Here is a 20869-nt window from a genome sequence, read left to right as displayed (position 1 = left end):
AGGAGCAGATGTGTCAGAAATATCCCAGCCTAATGCCTGAGCTGCCCAGCCACGGAGAGAAACTTCGCTTGTTTTGGAAAGGGCTAAACTGAGACCCACCCCTCTCCTTATACACACACACACACATCCTCTCGGTGCTGGGACCTTGGGTGGATCGGGTTCCTTCCCTCCCAGGCCCGTCGGGGATCTCTGCCAGAATGCGCAGGGTCTCTTGTGCTTTGCTCCCCTCTCCCGCTGTGGGGGGTTGGATGCTGTAAAGGAGAAGAGGGGAGGGGGAGAAAGGCTAGTGTGTGGTCCCCTAGGGGCGGGCAGGCAGCCTTTAGCAGGGACCTGCTTTGACATTTAGGTAGAACCTTTCTCGCCCTTGGGGCGGGGGGTGGGTGACCCCCACAGCCCTTCTCCCCCTGGAGCGAGACGGGCCTTTCACAGGGGCCTTGACGCTGCTTTTTCAGGGGGCAAATCTCATGTCAGATATGGCTCATGGTCCGGGCACTAGCCTGGGCCTTGGGACAGCCAGGTTCAATTCTCTGCTTTACCACAGACTCCCTGTGTGACCTTGGAAAATCGTATAGCTCATGTGTACCTCAGCCGTACAATGGGCTAACAGCACTGCCCTGCCCTCCTGGAATACCTACAGTAAAGAGCGTATGCGCTCCGAAGCGGGGGGACACATATGTACCTAAGGCTGGGTGTCTGCTCCAGGTGTCTATCGGCAGAGTGTAGAGAAATGGCCACCTCCTGGTGGCCTCAGGGCAGCCTGGCACACAGTCCGCACCTCAGTTTCCCTTCGTGGATCCCCAAATAAACTCCACACAGGGTTTTTCCAGTCCATTCACAACAGCCCTCGTGAGGGGTCTGATTTATTAACTTAAAGTTCAACGCTAAACACAAACATCTGCCCACCAGCCTTCAGTTTCAAACTCCCCTCTGGTCAGAGTCCTTTGTGGCTCAGCGAGCTACGCCTGGGCCTTCCGAGCTGGAGCAGTTCTTCTGGTCTCAGGGTCTTCCCTGCAGGAGCCTCTCTCACTCTCTGCCGTCTCACTACATCTGCCTAAGCTTTCCCCTTAGCAACACTAGATAGCTTAGTGCTCTTCTTTTTCCTTCTCTTTTCCCCCTCCCTCTTCTCGGTGAAGCAGACTCAGCTACTGAGCCGTTTCCCCCTGACTGCACCCACCTTCTGCTCTTGATAGGAAATTGCCTATAGGGTTCGTTCTGTAATCAGGGTTGTCTTGGCCCCAGGCTCCCCACCCTGTCACGGCCAGCAAAGCACTGCTCGCATACACCTGACCTAAGAAAGGTCGATGTGCTGGCAGGGGTGGGCAATGTGACCATTTCTGGCCCAGAAGGCGGCACATGGGTGGTTTCTCTTCTGGGATGGTACAGAACAACACACACAGTCAAATAGCTTTCAAGCAGGGTGGTGTGGGAAGAGGTAGGTTGGGTGGAGAGCATCCAAAGGGAACTATGTTCTGGCTCGGCTTCCCAGACTGAATTGTAGCACAGCTCCATTAAGGCCTTAGGTGAGGCTTTTAAGCCTTATCGTAGAATCATAGAAGACCAGGGTTGCAAGGGACCTAAGGAGGTCATCTAGTCCAACCCCCTGCTCAAAGCAGGACCAATCCCCAACTAAATCATCCCAGCCAGGGCTTTGTCGAGCCTGACCTTTCTTTCTTGGGAGAAAGAAAGGGCTTACACACACAAGAATGCCACGCTCATCTCCGGGCTCCCCAGCTGCGCTTTGGAAACAGAAAGCTCCAGCTATGCTGCTTGGTTCAAAGGCTCTGCAAGACATTTCTCTTGGAGAAGCTCACAGACTGGACACCAATGGGCCGAAGCGATTTCCACACTGTTCTCTCACCCCGGCCCTTGTTTCAATATGAACAAAATAATCCTTCAAAAACCCAAATAACCCTAAGCCTAGATACATTTAAAGTTTCTCTATTGTGACACAAGTTCATCCTTATGGCCCATCAGGAGAACTCCTGTTTGTCTCCTGCCTTGCCTCCCGGCGTGCTTTTTGCTGCATAGAGGCAGCATTGGGTAGCGTTTGACACCCGGTTGGCATTGTAAATAATGCTACAATGCAGGGAATGAGGATCAGGCTGGGGGTGGGGAAATGTCTGTGGGTTGGCTGGTTCTGATCTCTTTTCATTTTTGGGGAGGAGACCGTGGGGGAGTAAGGAAACAAGCTCTGGTTCTGGACCCCTTTGACCACTTGAATAGCTAATTCCTTTTGTGGAAAGGAACTGTCAGTGAGGTACGGGCTCGGTGACTCAGAAGGGAAGGGGTTAAACACCAAGTTACATGACTCAAGTGGAGAGATTACAGTGGCATGGGGATCAGCATACACTTTCTCCCCTGGGAAAGGACAGGGCAAGGCAATGCAAGGGGAGATAAGGTCAGGTGGCAGCATGGGGCCTCGTGGGGGTGAAAGGCAGTTTCAGCCACTGCAGGAAGCATGGGAGCAGAAGTAAAAAGGCATTTAGGATGATTCCCTCCCTTCTAGCCTTTGCAAAAGTCCAGGGTGCTCATTTCTCCCCCACCCCACCCTGCACCTTGGGTGGTCACTTCCAAAACGGCAAAGCCATCCTCAAGTGCTACCGGCTCAGAATGGCAGTGCTTTGCACCTTGCACTCACTTTATGCATGGATAAATGATCATACAAGGGGCTGGGAAATGGAGAATCAGACCCACAAACTTCCCATCCCAAATAAGCAGGCCAAAGCGGGCTTGGGAGGGGTCAGGAGGAGGCGAGATTGGGGTACTAAGGAGATGGACACCTGGGAGAGAGCCGATTGGAGTGAGGGGGTGGAAGGGGAGAAGGGGGAGGGAAAGACAGGAGTGGGAGAGCCGGCAAGTGACTGACACGGATGCTTGAACTGCAAGGTCTTGGCTTGATGAGACTCCACTTTCAGGCATTTCAAGGGCATCAGCTTTGTTACGACACGAGGAGAGGAATGGAGCCAGGGGCGTTGGGACAATTTTTATAGTGGGACTGGGGCTGAGAGCCATTGAACCAAACTGTAAAGCCTGTATATGATGGAAACCACTTCAAGAGAGCGGGTGTGGCAGCCCCCCCGGCACCCCTAGTTCCAGCCCCACGCTGAGAAACTGTTATTGACAAATTAGATCCATCTATCAGCAAGGAGGCAGCAAGAGAAGCTGATAATGCACCGGCCACATGCAAGACAGGACAGAGCCTTTCCCACTAATGTGCGTGATTAGAGAGATTAAACCATGTACTCAGTGTGTGTATGTGTGCCTATAAACCAGCATTGACACCTGCATGACACATGTGTGCGTGTGTGAGGGGGCTGGATCTGCGTGCGTGCCCAAGTCTGAGCACTTGCATAGGTCGGAGCTTAAAGAGCAGATCTGACCTGCAGAAACAGCTTATCCCCTGGCAATATTGCCCCAGCCTGGGCAGATGGTCCCTGTCGCTGACAGCCACCTAAGGGTCCTGCTTCTCTCAGACTCTGGGAGCCCTCGTACAGCTTGTCATGCCACCAACGTGTTATTAGTAAAGTGAAGTGACTCGGATGTGAGTGCCTGTCTCTCTGGGGCATAAGCAAGCCTAGGTGAGTTCCTGACCAGATGGCCTGGGTTGGAGGAGATGGTCCCAAGGCAGCCACAAGGCAGATTAGCCTGCTGAGTGGAGTCTTGCTCTGGAGACGGCAAACCCTGGCTGTGATCCTGTCTGAACACATTCTATGGAGGGGCCATTGTAGTAACAGGTCTTCCCCATTAAAAGTGTCTGTCAAAGGCCTTGGCATGAAATAAAAGTAATGAACAAACACCTAAATAAATGCTTTGTATGAATACACAGTTCAATCCAGCACCTACACAGGAGCTATTGTGAACATCTGCACGTGGAGGAGGCTGATAGCATCTGACAATATTAAGCTAGCTGTATCTAAAGGAACAGAATAAAACCAGGGAATTTGTTCCAAACTGGATCATTCTTAATTGGCATCACTTGTCAGGGCAGAACTTCAGACTGTCCCAAAAACTCTGTCTCGGCCCTCTAGTAAGTGGGGTGAGTTTGGGGAGGTATTAGGCTGGGTTTTGTGACAAAAAAATCAGAGGAATAAAATAAGTCCCCTCTTGAACGGCTTTGGCTAGCTGCAACTCCATAAGCTGATCACTCTTTGGATGGAAAACTCCCCAGATCTCACTGCCGATGACTCTAGCTCTGTATCTCAGCTGACAGCACCACCTGCTGGTTTTTGTCCCTGTGGGAGTTTTTTGTGGGTGGCTGTTTTTTCTTTGTTTTTTTTTTTTTAACATTAAAATCTCCTCTCTTGAAATCTAATCAATTACAAACATGATTTTAAAATAGCTTTAGGTGCCAGTTTCAATGGGGTTTTCTCCAATCACAGGTCCCTCATTTAAAATAAAGTGTTTTCCCCGACTCTGTTGAACACCCACACAAACAGGGGAAATTGACAAAGGCCCGCACCCTGTGAATGCATACACAAGGATGGGTTTTTTAAACAGTGCCCAGCGCTGTGCCCGCTGAAGTCAGGCCAACTCATTGCGCATCTGGACACCTGCTTGTGAATAACTTGAGGCATATAACTACGCACAAGAGTAAAGTTACTCAGGGTTGATGGGTTTCAGAGTAACAGCCGTGTTAGTCTGGATTCGCAAAAAGAAAAGGAGGACTTGTGGCACCTTAGAGACTAACCAATTTATTTGAGCATGAGCTTTCGTGAGCTACAGCTCACTTCATCGGATGCAAACCGTGGAAACTGCAGCAGACTTTATATATACACAGAGAATATGAAACAATACCTCCTCCCACCCCACTGTCCTGCTGGTAATAGCTTATCTAAAGTGATCATCAGGTTGGGCCATTTGTGCAGAAATGGCCCAACTTGATTATCATGCACATTGTGTAAAGAGTTGTCACTTTGGATGGGCTATCACCAGCAGGAGAGTGAATTTGTGTGGGGGGGTGGAGGGTGAGAAAACCTGGATTTGAGCTGGAAATGGCCCAACCTGATGATCACTTTAGATAAGCTATTACCAGCAGGACAGTGGGGTGGGAGGAGGTATTGTTTCATATTCTCTGTGTATATATAAAGCCTGCTGCAGTTTCCACGGTATGCATCCGATGAAGTGAGCTGTAGCTCACGAAAGCTCATGCTCAAATAAATTGGTTAGTCTCTAAGGTGCCACAAGTCCTCCTTTTCTTTCAGGGTTGATGGAATCAGGATATACTTTTTTATACCCCAAACTACTCTCAGATGAACAAAGTCAAGCAAACCGGAAAAAAATATAGATCAAGGTTTTCGCCACGCTTTCTCTTTTCTATTAATAGATTCCAAGGCCAGAAGGGACCGTTGTGAGCAGCTAGTCTGAGCACCGGTGTAACACAGGCCATAGGGTTTCCCTGAATTAATGTCACCTCCTCTACCCACCCAAACTGCAAAATCCACCTCCACCTTCCTTCACCTCAGAAAATCTCTGTTCCTCTTCCAGTTCCAGAAGCCCATCCCCCACTCCTCTGCACCCCCACAGCACCCACCTGCAGCTCCACACACCTGGGAACTTTCAGCCAAGTTTGGAGTCCCCCCCATTGTTTGCATCAATGGTAGGTAAATGCTTTTCAGACGGTAACCTCATCTTAGGGTTGCTAGTGTCCCCCCTTTCATGCCACTGAACAGAATTTGCTCCAACACTGCGTCTGACTCTTTGGAGCCATCAGGGAGACCCCGACTCTGAGCTGTGCTCTGGCCCCTCTGATCAACCCAGTGGGCCTAGAGTGGTCAGGAAGCAGCAGGATTAACTCACTGGGGAATCCCCCCACAATGTGCAAGGGGGCTCTTAGGGCAATGGGGTATGTTGGAGGTAGGAGGGGTGGTGGTCAAAACACTCTCAGCAGGATAGGCCCCTGGGGCTGCTCTAGTTTACACCAGGGGCTGGATCCAGAATCTTGAATGGCACACAGCCATTTTTGGCCCCTGTCCTTCCACACTACCCAGCTCCAAATTAGGGCCTCAGTCTGGACTGTTAGCATCTGCAAACATTTTCATCCTGGCTGTCACAGTTCAAGGCAACTGCACGTGTATTTCCCCCCTCACGGTCCAGCAAAGGTACCCATGCTCAGGCTCCTAGGTCCCCAGCCATCACCTTGCTTGGACAGAGACACGCACCTCTCTCCCTCCTGACTGGGGTATTTCCAGCCTGCACAACTCCCTGCCTACACTGTGAGGTCCCCAGCCATGTAGACTGCCCAAGCAGGCCTGCTTGGCTTTCTCCCCAGCGCGTAATTACCATAGTGACAAGTTCCCACACAGCTCTTTCGAAGAAAGCACTCTAACTCGTACGGTAAAAGCACGACAGAGAAAACATATTAAAGCAACCAAAGAACCTCCATGCCTGTTAATAAACTCACCAGAGATCACCCCAGCTCCAACAAGGGCTCTGGAAACTCCATCCAGAGGTTCTTCTCTGATCACAAGTTCATAACAGCTGGTAGTTCAGAACAAGCATCCCTCCCTGAATCTCTGAGTCATGTCTTTATCCAGCTTAGTGTCTTTGATCTGCAGAGACTGTGAATAGGTCAGCAGCCAGACAATGGGTTTTCCTCATGGTGTAGCTTCTAAAGGATGAGACCGAGGTGGGTAATTTGCATCCCCTCCTCCCAAGCATTTCCTACAAAACCCGCTCAACTGAAAATTCAGTCTTGTCTGGCCCATTGTTTTCAAAGAGTCCTGTGAAGCTCATAACAACTTCCCTGGGATTATATTAGTTCTCTCTCCCCCTTAAAGAAGTTCCATGCAATCTCACAACTATACACAAACATGTGCATTAATACAATTAACTCCTAAAATACTCAACCTTAATTCAATAAGGTTTGTTCAGGATGTTGCAGGAAATTGCCATCTCTGTCACACTGGCAGTCTGGGGAGGGAAGGCAGGTCTCCCTTCTTTGTATCTCCCTTGGGCTTTTCCTGGGAGCCCTGTAAACCTGGGAAGCTTGCACTGAGTTAGCAGTGAGTTTTCCAAGCTGCTGGTAATTTTACACTTTCCATCCTTTTTTCGCTAAGTCATCCTCATTGTAAGAGTTTTTAGCTTTTGCTCATCCCTGAAGATGCTGAAGTGCCCAAATGCTCCAGCCAACATTTTCAAAAGTGGCCAGTGGTTTTGGGTGTCTTCTTTTTCAGTGTCTAACTTGAGACATCTGGAGCTAGATTTTCAGAAAAGCTGAAATTAAGTCAGCAGGAGCTTTGCGTGCTCAACCCTGCCTCAAAAACCATCACACCAAACAGAGGCACCCAGAATCAGTGGCTGATATACATCCCGGCACCAGCATAACAGTGGAAGGGAGGGGAAATTTTAGCCAATGGTAGGAGAGCAAATCCCTAGTTTACACAAAACCGCCATGGGATCCCTAATGTTCACACAGAACCTCGGTTTGGAAGGTCTCATCAGAAGGACCCATGCACAAAGTGCCTGGAATTCAGTACATTTCTGTCAGAAGGACAAAAGCCTGAGCTGCCTTCCATGGGATTTAAACCGGCCCTGAGTATGTCAAACCCAGGGCTTATATGATTCAGCCATTGCCGGCCGCTCTGCTCTGCGCACCTGAATGGAGTCAGCTGTGAACTCTCTGCCTAGCCGACACTGACAGTCAAGTCACTGTTCCTACATTTCCATTCAGGTCTTAGCACCTTTATTTTTGCCTGATTATTCCTACCACCGAGATCAGAGCTATCACTGGGGCTTTGCTAGAACTTTACTGCAGGGATAAGGACTGGAGTTTACTAATTGCTAGTTCACAGCATGGCATAGCCCGATTTCCTCGAACAGGACTAGTATAGTTATAGGTTTTAGAGTAGCAGCCGTGTTAGTCTGTATCCACAAAAAGAACAGGAGGACTTGTGGCACCTTGGAGACTAACCAATTGATTTGAGCATCAGCTTCTGTGAGCTACAGCTCCCTTCATCCGATGCATGTTATAGCGTGTGTTGCAGAGATATTTGCAGACCACTAGGTGGTGCTGTAGCCCTTATGCACCAGAAGGGTGCATTGGGTGGGGTTGATATAGCAGGTGGCCCGGGGGGTTTAAAAGATACATGATATTCCCCTCCTTTGTAACATTCAGATCCAAGAGGGAACAAGGTGTGTGTGTGTGTGGGGGGGGTATTCTGACCTATGGTCCAATATCTCTCACCTGGCTAGTGGTAACTGCAGGGACATCCCCTTGGGAATTCAGGGATGCTCACAGCCTGAGCAGGATAGATAATGCAAATCTGCCCCCCTCTTCAGAGGCATTCAGTGGGGCCACCCAGCTGCAACGCTCCTAAACTGCTCTGTCACAGTGGCCTGCGGGTGGAGAGGGCCCTGTGGGAACGCATCCGGATCATAGTCCCAGAAAGCTTTGGGCAGCTATGGGACCCTTGCACCTGAGCCCTCTCTTTCCTCCACAGCAGGCCCTTGCTCTTGGTTTGCAGACACGCAAGCCCTTGCAGGGCTTAAGAAGGCATTTCCATCAGCCCCTAGGGCTGCCAACTAGGATTGTCCTGGAGTCTCCAGGAACTGACGATTTATCTTTAATTAAAGATGATGTCATCTGATGAAACCTCCAGGAATACGTCCACCCAAAGCGGGCAAACCTATCGGCCCCCTTTGCTGGGTATTTCTCAGAGCTGCATCAGATTCGCTCAAAAATGAAGCGTTCTTTGCTGCTGGGCTTGATGCTCTCACACCAGCAACTGACACGTGGTTCTCTTGCCTTCTGTTCCTGCCTCTGAGCTACTCAGGGCAATATTTACAAAATCAGCTGCCGGGTTCGGACTCCCACAGGGCTAATGTTTTTCCAAAGAGCCCAGGGCCTGATTTTCAAGGTCTCAACGCCCCCAGTTGAATCCACGTTTCCAAAAGAGCTCAGCACCCAGCACGCTGAGCGCCTCTGAAAAATCTGACCACTGGTTTTGGTGCCGTCACAGGCGTGGCTGACCCAGGGCACCCCCTCTATGGCCCAAGTGTGGCACAGCAGAGTGCTTATTGCCTCAGTTTCCCCTTTGCGGAGTCTCCCATCTTTTCCAGGGATTCATGTGGCCCGGCCTTTGGGCTCAGTTTCCTGCCCATTGCCTCTCTGCTCTGGGATGGATCTCAGACTCCCGGCCTGCTTCCCTGCAGTCCCCCTCACAGACTCAGCCCCTCTGAGCTACCCAGTGTTTAAGGTACAGCTGTGTGAAAGGGGTCTTAGACCCCGCAAATAATAATTTTACTACTGCACAGGGGAGAACTCATCTCTGATTGGCTGGTTCCCCCACTTCCCCGCCTCCTGAAGTGCGAGTAGCCAGTCCGAAGCGCTGCAGGAAGCGGGATGAGCTCTCTCTCCTGACAGACTCCCCCTGCCCCACCGCCCGCCACATGCTTTTTCAGACTCCTCTAAGCACTGGGTCTGTGTTTCAGTCTTCCCTGCCCTGGGATAAGGCCCGGACTCTCGGCCTGCTTTCTTGGACTGCCCTGCTTCTTCCAGGCCCTCCTAAAGGGCCTTCCACCAACTCCCTGTGGCTCCATTGCCAAACTCACCAAACCGCATTCTCGGCCCTTGGCGAGGCCCAAGCGTTTCAGGCTGTCACTTGGACCCCTGGAATGCGATGCAGACTGTATTACGTTGGTCAGCACCAAGTGGCACCGTGCGTAACATACCTTACCTAAGCTTGGCCACCCCCACCATTCCAGGCCGTGCTTTAAAAGGATCTTGTATTGAACACATCTGGTGCATCTCTCTGGGAAGGAAGCTCTGTGCCCAGGCCATAGCTGGTACAGAAGCCTGGCCTGTCAGTAGCAGCCCTGCAGCCAACCATGTACTAGGTGTACATGACACCCCCTTAGATGGGGAGGCAGCTAATTATTCCACAGTTGGGGCTGGTCCCATTTCCCCTTAAAGGGGTCAGTCACCAGGTGGCAGGACAGGTGCATAAATTGGAGCAGATACACACCTCCTTCTGGGGGTGGGGAAATTGCAGTGCAGAAGGATTAGGCACTAGGGGATCCTTGCAAAATTACCTTCCTCCCAAGCCCCCTCCTATGGCTGCTTCCTGGGAGAGGGTTGTTCTGGGCCTATACAGCTGTATTAGGGACTCCTTGGCTGGTATAGGGCTAAGGCCATTCCAGCCTCAAGCGATCCCAACTCAGAACAGAGAGGACTGAGGAGCACCAGTGCCCGATACCCTTGCAATGGATCCATTACTCAGCTGCTTGCTGTGATTGCCTCCTCCAGCAGGGTCTGCTGCCTCCTACGGGTTCTGTGGGGGTGGCGTGGGACCCTGGCTTCAGGAGTCAAACCCAGTTGCTTTATCCCCGCAGCAAATTAATGTTCAAATAGCTGCACAGCTGTGATCTACATGAAGCAATCAGAGAATACAGAATGAACCCAGAGAACTTCCTTCATCCTGGGAGGGCACTGAATAACTGGGCCAATGACAAGGATGAGGCTCTAAATGCAAAACAGAGAAGAATGAAAATATACAGAGCTGAACAGGCCCAGGAAGAACTTCCTGGACAAGCTCCTTTCCAAGGCGGCTGCAGGGCTGGAGCTTGGGTCACTTGTTTGTTTAATAATAAATTTGTTCTTCTCTCCAAATATCTCAACTTCATAGATTATTAGTTGAGTCTTCCAAGGCTCTGGGAAAGTACTAGCCCCATCTCGGGAGATTAAAAAAAAAAAAAGGCTCAAAATAAGAGCACAGCCCACAGGGTGAGAAACAGATACAGAAAGTGAGATTGGAGCAAAGAGCTAATGAAATAATAGATATCCAATGAAACATCAAGCTTACACACAGCAGAACAAGTTCTGTGGCCTAGCCTGCAAGCTGTGTTCCATCCTTGACGAGATGCTGCATTGTTGTTAGTTTTGTGATGCAATTTCCTTCTGGGGGAGCTGGTGCAAACAGCTGGAGAATTTGCTCTCTGCTTTAATCTAACCAGTCACTTCCTGGGACAGAGTTGCTTCCTGGGCACCAGGCACTGGGATTTGGACTGCGAGTTCTGAACAAGGGGATGCCTGTGTGCTGTTTGTCACCGCCTCTGTTCCAGGACTGATGTAGATAGCATAAACCAAGCAAGTTAAATTAAGAACCTATGCAGGGTCTGTGTCAGATTTCTCCTCCAATGGGAATCCAATTTGCAGGGCCCTGACATCTGTTATCACTTGGCAGAGGCGTGACAATGCTTATTACAAACACCTACAGGATCTCTCATATGTGCGAGACCAGATTTTTGGGTGGGGCTGGGTGCCTGCTAAAGGTGATATGGAGTGTAGGCTTCACATTAGCCACAAAAAGCTGCTTTAAAATAATCTGGTCACCTTGATTTAAAATTGGTTTTATAGCAGAGGATGAATTGACCAAAAAAAGAAAAAAATAATGGTTCTCTTCCATGCCCCACCCACAAAATAAAATCCACCCACTTGATATGCCAGAATAAGATTGTGTAAATCTTCAAAATATGATCATGCATGTTGTCTGGGCTCAGCTTCCCTTCACTGGGGACTTGGATACACCCGTGGTCTCTGCTGGATTACTTTGACTTGGCTTCACCTGGGTGGGGCTCCGATGCCATGGTGGGCTCCGTGGGCAATGTGGCTAGAAGCCATTTAAAAGAAGATGTGACCGGGAAAGGAACAAGTGGCAAAATCCCTCAAGCCCATGCCCTCAGAATACATGGTCTAGATTTTCATAATATGACACTCCCTCTTCTTCCTTCACGGGTTTTGATCAACAGCAGAAGAGTTAGCTATTTTGACATTTAAAGTCTCATCCCTGGGCATCTGGGCATTGTGATGAATGGAGCAATTCAAGCCGCTTGGAGTATTGTTTCAGGCTCTCTGTAAATTCAGGCAGACTTGGATTCATAGTGTCATAGAGCATAAGACCAGAAGGGAGAGACAGATCATCTGATCTGACCTCCTGCAATATGATGGGCCACTAAAACCCACCCAGTTACCCCTGTATTGGGCCCAATCACTTGGATTAGGCTAAACTGTTACAGCTATCTGGAGACTAAACTATTGTATGCCACAAGCAGAGAACAGAGAGGACTGAGGAGCACCAGTGCCTGATACCCTTGCAATGGATCGATTACACTCAGAGCACATTTGAAAGATTTTCTTTGCAACCATCATAGCCAGAGAGGGAGAAAAAGAAAGAAAGAAAGAAAGCTGAGATTCTGGAGAAGGCAGGTTGAGAGAGGTGCTGGATGGTCAGTACACGTTCAGGTTTCTGCTTTGTCTGTATACCAAGGAGTGTAGACAGACATATTTATACATGCTCCTGTATTTTGACTCCATGCATCCCATGAAGTGGTTTTCGTGGTTTGAGCCCATGAAAGCTTATGCCCCAATAAATTTGTTAGTCTCTAAGGTGCCACAAGGACTCCTCGTTGTGATCACTGTCCACAGCATCTCCAAAATAAATGTACTGCTGTAAAATGTAACATCCCATATTCCAAAAGCAACAGCCTTGCTCCTGCCCCCCATTCCTGCTCATTTTCAGCCTCCAGACGAGAAATCAGGAAACCCAGTTAAACAAGAGTGCAGCCATGTAAGTGGATACAATAAAAACATCTGAAACAGCTGGAGGGCGTAACTGCGGGCTGCTAAATAGCTGTCATGCTCCACATCAGCAGGAGTTGCGTTTCAGTGCTCAATGAAGGGATCAGATCTTTCCTAGGAATATGGGTGTAAGACTATTATTATCCTAACAATGGACTGGCAGCACCTTTGGGTGGCATGATGGTATGTTTGGATCTGGAAAGATGGGCAGTTAATCCATGTGCCCTGCCTTCTACCCAGATTGCCAGATCAAACCATATTGTAGCAGAAAAAACAAGAGATGTGTCTTTTTTCTCTCTGATTTACTCAAAGGTGCAAGGGCCACGTCTCCTGAACAGCTGTCATTTAAATTTGACCTCCTCTCGCAACTGGCTAAGAAGCCTTCCCCCAGCATGGCAGACGGGCTACAAGTGCGCTCTTGAGGCCTGGCTTGCTATTGCCCCACTGGATATTGTAGGTCAGAGTCTGAATCTCCTTCAAGTATTCGTTCTGGCTTTCTCCAAAGAGAAAAGGAAAATGTCCAGGAAAATGTCAAGAGAAGCTTCAGGGGCTCTGCCCAGGGCAGGATCTGTGCAGACCTGGAGGCAGTCCTAGCTGTGTGTAACGAGAGGCAGCATGGTTTATAGGCGCATCATGGCATTCCTGGCTTTATTTCATGGGCTGTGGAGAGTGACATGAGGACATGTGGACAGTGCCTCGCACAATGGGGCCCTGGTCTTGGTTGGGGCTTCTAGGTGCTACTGTAATACATATAATAATGACTATACATACAATATGAGGGGGGCTAATTTAGCTACAACTAATCAGGAGAAAGATCTTGGAGTCATTGTGGATAGTTCTCTGAAGACATCCACGCAGTGTGCAGCGTCAGTCAAAAAAGCAAACAGGATGTTAGGAATCATTAAAAAAGGGATAGAAAATAAGATGGAGAATATCTTATTGCCCTTATATAAATCCATGGTACGCCCACATCTTGAATACTGCGTACAGGTGTGGTCCCCTCATCTCAAAAAAGATATACTGGCATTAGAAAAGGTTCAGAAAAGGGCAACTAAAATGATTAGGGGTTTGGAACGGGTCCCATATGAGGGGAGATTAAAGGGGCTAGGACTTTTCAACTTGGAAAAGAGGAGACTAAGGGGGGATATGAGAGAGTGGTGTGGAGAAAGTGAATAAGGAAAAGTTATTTACTTGTTCCCATAATATAAGAACTAGGGGCCACCAAATGAATTAATGGGCAGCAGGTTTAAAACAAATAAAAGGAAGTTCTTCTTTACACAGCACACAGTCAACCTGTGGAACTCCTTGCCTAAGGAGGTTGTGAAGGCTAGGACTATAACAGGGTTTAAAAGAGAACTGGATAAATTCATGGAGGTTAAGTCCATTAATGGCTATTAGCCAGGATGGGTCAGGAATGGTGTCCCTAGCCTCTGTTTGTCAGAGGCTGGACATGGATGGCAGGAGAGAGATCACTTGATCATTACCTGTTAGGTTCACTCCCTCTGGGCACCTGGTATTGGCCACTGTCGGTAGACAGGATACTGGGCTGGATGGACCTTTGGTCTGACCCAGTATGGCCGTTCTTATGTTCTTGTGACTTGCTGTGTGACACAGGGCAAGTCACTTTGTGCCTCAGTTTCCCTCTGTGGAATGTGGGGATGGTAATAGCCATCTACCTTGCAGAGGACTTATGAAGGAACAAGAAATCCCTTTGATTATGTGAAATCTGGGGGGATATTATTGCAGCAAGGGCCACAGAAAGAAAAGTCTGAGGAGAGAGACCTGTTGCAAACCAAAGCCTGTATAGAAACAGTAAGGCCCCTTTAAATGGGAGGTAGCAGAATTCAGTCAATAGGGGAAGGCCTGACTTCTCCTCCCAATTCTGTGTCTGGCTTGCTGTGCCAGCCTGCGTCAGTCACGCCCCCTCTCTGGCTGTGATATGGGGCTAAGGCTGCAGAGAACAGTGCGGGAGGAGGGGTGCTCTGTGGAATCAATGGCACAAGAGCCATAGGGATGGAATACTTTTCCCGTTGACCATCGAACTGAGCAGAGCCGCGGTTCAAAGGTCCAAAGAAACTCCAGGTTCTAGTCAAATGACTCCTCCTCCTGCATCCCCCACCTCAACACCCGCTTGGCTTCGGGGGAAACCCACAGCTTCACTTTCCAGACAGGATAACTGGCCTTGGAAGTGACTTGCCAAAGGGTCACATGGGTGCTTTGTGGTAACAGACGTCTAATCTCACAGGCCCATGGTTTATCCCCAAACCATGGGGTCTCTCACGTCAAGGGATTCGAATTTCTGTGCTTAGGCCAGCTATACAATGGGGGACACCAGTGCATGACGCCCATCTGCGTAAAGTGCTTTCAGATCTACAGAGGAAGAAGTGCTGGGTAAGAACAAAGCATTATTTTCAGCCTCATTTCTCACGTGGGGTAGCCAAGGCCTAGAGAGAGGCAGTGAGTTGGTGAGAGGAAGGCTGATCCAGTGGGTTAGGACTCTCGCCTAGGACTTAGGTGATTTGGAGTCAATTTCCTCCTCTGCCTCAGACTTCCTATGTGACCTTGGGCAAGTCACTTAGGCCCAGATCCTCCAAGGTATTTAGGCAACTAACTTCCAGTGGGAGTGAGGCACCTAAATCATTTTGCAGATCCGTGCCTCAGTTCCCCATCTGGACAATAGGAATAATAGCGCTGCCGTGCCTCAGGGGGCAGCTGCGAGGATAAATGCTTTAAAGCTAGTGAGGCTCTCGGATACTATGGTGACGAGTCCTGACAAGTACATTAGATAGCAAGAGGCATCTTGGTCTTATGAATTAGTGGGGCATTGGCAGTGGAACCCAGGGACTTGTCTTGGGCCTGGCTTCACTTGCAGTGGCTTGTTGGCTCTTCCTATAGAGCGGGAGAATGCTAGTGGCTGCACTGTGTAGCCAGCTGAGCTGCCTTGGGAGCATGTGTCCAGTATGTGTCACTGCACCAAAGCCAGAATTAGCTTAGCCGCCTCCACTCAGCCGTCCCATTTAGTTAAAATGATAAAGGCTGCCGCTGCTTTTATCTCCAGAAAGAAAAAGAGAGCAACAACCAAACATGTCAGTGTCCTCCTTCCGATCCCTCCTTCAAACTTCCCTTTGCCAGGATGTCTACAAAACGCTTGACAACAGAGAGAAGCTGGTGAGCTGAGCCCAGGGACGATCAGTTTCCTTGTGCGGCCCTGCTTGTCTGTCTCCATCCATTTGTTCTCGCTTGTCTTCAGCTTAGATTGTAACCTCCTGGCTGCAGGGACCGTCTCTTGGTTCTGTTTGTACAGTCCGTCCCCCCGCCCCGCCTGAAGGGGTCCTGGTCCATGGCAGAGGCTGGGAGGTGCCCCCACAGACAGATAATAATAATCTGGGAAATCCCCTAACCAAAAAACTTCATGAAAATTACGCCATCCAAGCATGAAAGCCCTGTGTGTGCTCATTGATGACCTATTGATCGGCTTCCAGTGCAAGTCCTTGCCCACACACGTTACAGTGCGTCTCTGTTACCCATCAAACCTAGGAGGGGTGGAGAGAACTCAACAAGTTAAACAGGAATCTGCCCCAAACCCATCCCACCTTGGGAGCACCCAGTGACTAAGTGGAGAGGCTCACACACTCTTTCCTCTGGTTCCCGATCCAAGCTGTTTCCTAGGGACCCTGGCTGCTGCTTTTGGGGAGATCAGTTTGGGAGCTGGAGACACGGAGAGCAGTGGGGGACAAGGTTGACAGCTGAGAAATGACCCACCAGGCAATGGGAGAAGTTGCTGAAAAGGGAGGGGGAATCTTCCTTGAGTGGACAGGATTTTAGCACCTAGGGCTAAGCCAATAAACCTCTGCCATCCAGATCTGACCGGGAACAAGGAGCAGCAGTGTGTCTGCAAATGCTCCCAGAGCCAGTTAGAGCAGGAGAGACAAAGAGACCAAATAGAAAGAAGCGTGCATGCTGGTGGGGCAGGAGAGGGGGAGAGAAGCCCCCCGTGTTTGACAATTTCCCATGCAGCTGGAAGCAGGACGCAGAAAGCAGCATCCTGCAGAAGGACTGGCTGGAGCGAGCGCCACGCTTGGCCCCAGGCTCTGAAAAGCAAGATTTCTGGTTTGGGTTAAGCCTGCATCTCTTGGAGAACCCCAGGGGAGTCTGGGACAGAATTTGTTTAAAACCGGAAGATGCTCGTTCCTCTCAGTTCCAGCAGATCTGTTACCAGCCCGGCTGTCCACACCCGGAGTGATCTGGGTTGAACAGATGGCTGTTGCCTGGAGCAGGGCTCGCCCAGTGTGTCGCTGAGCCCCAAACTCTCCCTTCGCACCGCACCTGCAGCCTGCTCTGGGGACCATGGTGGGGTCGGTCCATGGGAGCAGCGTTTTGGCTACTCTCCTCTGCGGCTGTCTTCTGAGCTCGGTCTGTGCGTTGGTAAGTCCGCTTCTCTGCGCTCTCCCAGTGTCCGTCCTTCTTTCGGGTCTGGCTACACTTCACACCAAGGTGTGGTCTTCACTCGGGTTAACATAGCAGTGAAGACAGGAACTCAGGTTAATATTATTTATATCACAGCAGCCCCTGAAAGCCCTACCCGAGGGCCGGGACCCCATTGTGCTAGGTGCGGTAGGAACACAGAACAAACAGACTGTCCCTGCTTAGCCGCCGGAGTTGAAGTCTGTGAGGTTATGTCTACATTACAAGTGGGGATGCGACTTGCAGTTTACGTAAAGATGCCCAAAATAGCTTTAATCTAGCTTTTTCATTAAAAATAGCAGTGAGTACCTGGTGGTGTGGGCTTCAGTGTGTGCTAGTAATGGGAATACATACCCTGCGGGGCCAGGAGAGCTCGTTTAGGGAGCCTGGGGTTGAATGCAAGCTGCTAACCCCCTAGAGCGCCAGCCTGCCTGAGTGTGATGAGTGGCTCATTACTGAGAATTACGGTAAGGGTATTTATGAGTTTACTGCTGAACAGAAGTAGCGGGGCAGTGGGGAAAAGAGGGCTAGCAATTGAGGTTAGCAACTAGCCTCTAGGACTTGTCTGCCCCAGGAAGGTTTTTCTGGAATAAGGCAGGGTGTGAGTTTAAAGCAGAATAGCTATTCTGGAAGAACTCCAAGCGTGAGCACTCTTTTTCTGGAATAAGAGTGTCTTCTTCCAGGTTAGCTTAATCCACTTCCAAAGTGAATGAAGGTAACTGGGACAAGAACACTGTTGCTCTGGAATAAGGGTGTCCGCACTTGGAGTTATTCCAGAATAGCTATTCCAGTGTAACTCATGTGTAGATGAGCCCTAAAGAGAGTTAAGGTGTTCAAATCCCACTGAATTTCAATGGAAGTTGGCACCTAACTCCTGTAGGTCTGGTCTACACTTAAAAGATTTGCCAGCATAACTCTGGCAATTAGGAAGGTGAAAAAAATCACTCCTAACTGACTTAGTGCTGGCAAAAGTCAGAGTGTAGATGCAGTTATGCAGCAAAACAGTGCCTTTGTTGATAAAGCTTGTTTTGATTGGGGAACTGATCTAAAGTGAACTGGCAGAAGAATTCATTTTTACCAGCATAAGATATGCCTACACTAGGAGGGTTTGCTGGGGTAGCAAATAATTTCTAAGGCCTTAGATGCCTTTGAAAAGTTTAGTCTTAAAGCTCATAAAGTAGGTAGTTTCCAAGACAAAAATATCTAATAATAAAATAAAAGTGATTTTTCCCTAATAACCCGACTATAAATTTTTCGCCGCTCCTCCCACATCCATCAATGGTGGGGCCTGCTTGCTGTGCAGACATCTCTGAGGGCAGGGTCCCGGGGCTGTGGCCCGTGGAACACTTTCTGGTTTTCCATGTACAGGTGGCTGGTCACATGATGCTGGATCCTCCTTGTTTCCAGTTGCTAAATTGCATTCAAAGAAGCTGAGGGTACATCTGAGCATTTACTTTTCCACAGAAGCAATTGCTGTTGTCACAGAGCTGTTCTGGGATAGCGAGAGGGAGGTGTCCATAGGACAGTCGTTCTACTGATGGGCTGCATTGTATGAAAACCTTTGAGATCGTCTCAGGGCAAAATTCCACTCTTGGAAAAGTTGACCCTGAGAAGGGTTTGACTTGGATATTCTGCTCTCTCTTCCTCCCTCGTGTCTTTCAATTAATTAAATTCCAGTAGCATCTGGAGGCCACAGCCTACATCAGGGTCCCATAGCTCTAAGCGTTGTACATATAACATTAAGAGACAGTTCAAGTCCCAAAGAGATTACAATATAAATAGACGAGGCAGGCAATGCGTGGGAGAAAGTGTTATTTATCCCAGTTCTACAGACAGGGAAACTGAGGCACAGATTAAGTGACTTGCCCAGAGATATGCAGGACATCAAACTCAGCTCTCCTGCAGTCCAGTCTAGTGTCTTAGTCACTAGACCACCCTTCTTTCACTGCTGAAAGCTGATGGGACGTGACCTCATTAAAGGACATGAAATCACCAGTCAGCTGAAGAGAAAGTACGTGCACAGGGGTATTGCTGTGCCCCCTCCTCAGACGCATGCCTGGGGCTGCACAAACCCTAGCGCCAGCGGTGCTCAGCGGGATGTAACGGCAGGTCTCTGGCTTCCTTTGCTCCCGCTGGGAGGATCCGTCACCTCCCCTCTCTTGTGACTTCTCGCCATGTTGCTAGCTGGAGCTTAGAGCTGACCATGGGCAGTTGAATGTGCCAGGCTTGACTGGGGGAGATGGAAACAGGCGGACTCTCATGTAGCTGCTAAAATCTTTTTATGAGAGATGGTGATATCACGAACTGAAAATTCTTTCCATTTCTCATAAACATCCAGGGGCAGAGAGTTCACTGCCCGTGCCTGGAAGGAACCTCAGAGACAGAAGGGCCCCCAGAGCATTTATGGCTGAGTGAATTTAGAGCTTCTGAAACTCAGGGGCTGATAGCACTAGCTTGATCCAAGCGGTGCTGCTCCCAATGCACCTTACAAACCTGGCTCCAGGCTTCCCTCATGCAGCTCTTCCAGTGCACCTTGAGCCTGTCCTACACCAGGCTCTGAAATGCCAGTCCGAGGTCTCCACTGAACAGAGGCCGCACCACTCATACCAAACTGGTGGTATTTTTGCGATGGGCACAACTTCAAACACTCACAGCTGCTCTCTGTGAGAGGCGGAACCAAAAGCATGGATCCAAACCGTGGTGTAAATGCCGGGGCTGATGACCATCCCCGATCATTTCAAAGACCTTCCTACCTCTAATGAGCCCGCCCCCACTGTTTGCTCTGTGATCTGCAACCTGTTGTTATTTTAATTTTATACAGGAAAAGCAATTGTCCCCCCAACCACCCAGCACAAGGCTAGATTCAAATAATAGGATGCAATTAACTCTGGGCTGCTCTTGATTAGGCCATGAAACTGGCCATAGCCAGGGGAAAGTTTACTTTCCCATTGTTTTCATTGCTTCATTCAGATCTGACTATATGTTAGATCCAGAGCACGTGGCACATGAGTTCAAGGGCGTAATAGGAGCAGTCCAGTTGCAGTTTGAAATGACTGTGATTGGTCTCAAATCTTTTCCCGCAGAGGTGGAGCAGACAGGGGTGTTAATGCACTGCGAATACACCAAATGAGCCTGGAAAAATGCTGCATAATAATCCTTTAGTGGTTGGGAGCTGACCCTGTCAATTGCCTGGAGTATTAACCTTAATCCAGGGCAGGTAACTGTGATCAGGGACTAAAGTTTCTTACCAGAACTCCTGTGTGTCTATCAGATCCTTATTACAGCATCATTCATCCGACAGCACTTCACAGACTGCACAAAGGGAGCCGTTCATGTGCCACTGAAATGCAGCCACTTCTGGGGTAGAACATGGCAGCTGTTTAACAGCTCTCACCCACAACTGCACAGCAGTATAGGACAGGAAGGAAAGAAGAATCCTATATCCTATTGAAATTAAAGAGGGAATTTGACGGGGTGGAATGCAATCAGCTGGCTTAGATTCCCACCAGGACCCTGGTTAACAGGCTGCACAAAGAGGATCTTTAATAACTGCAGGTGGGCAGGACCTCAGCTATCTGTGCCATGCAAAAGGCCCCACGCAGTACCATGGTGCCCCCTAGTGTCATGACGTTGGCAGAGGACATCATCCACTGGACCACTTCCTGGTTGCTCCTTTTTAGAGGTTTCCCATCCATATACCAACCTGGCTTAGCTCACAAGAGCCAGCAGAGCAGAGCGCAAGGCTGAACAGTGGCAATAGGACAGTTTCATTTCTAAAACGCCTCTGCCCAGGTTGTGGGGGGCCAATGCCCGAGGAATTAAAAGCCACAA

General features: G+C 49.4%; 1 protein-coding gene across 1 annotated transcript in view; it reads right to left on the bottom strand.

Moving 5' to 3' along the window:
* Positions 1–6476, bottom strand: part of LOC140903792 (myosin light chain 4) — a 35730-nt gene extending 29254 nt beyond the window's left edge. The window contains exon 1 of the mRNA XM_073325602.1: positions 6401–6476. The gene's annotated coding sequence lies outside the window, so the exon portion shown is untranslated. The remainder of the gene's footprint in view (positions 1–6400) is intronic.
* Positions 6477–20869: the final 14393 nt, after the last annotated feature.

This window comes from Lepidochelys kempii, chromosome 27 (genome assembly GCF_965140265.1).
Source record: "Lepidochelys kempii isolate rLepKem1 chromosome 27, rLepKem1.hap2, whole genome shotgun sequence".
In the NCBI taxonomy this organism is placed as follows: Eukaryota; Metazoa; Chordata; order Testudines; family Cheloniidae; genus Lepidochelys; species Lepidochelys kempii.
Note: the sequence above shows the minus strand (reverse complement) of the source record. Positions and strands in the feature narration are given on the sequence as shown.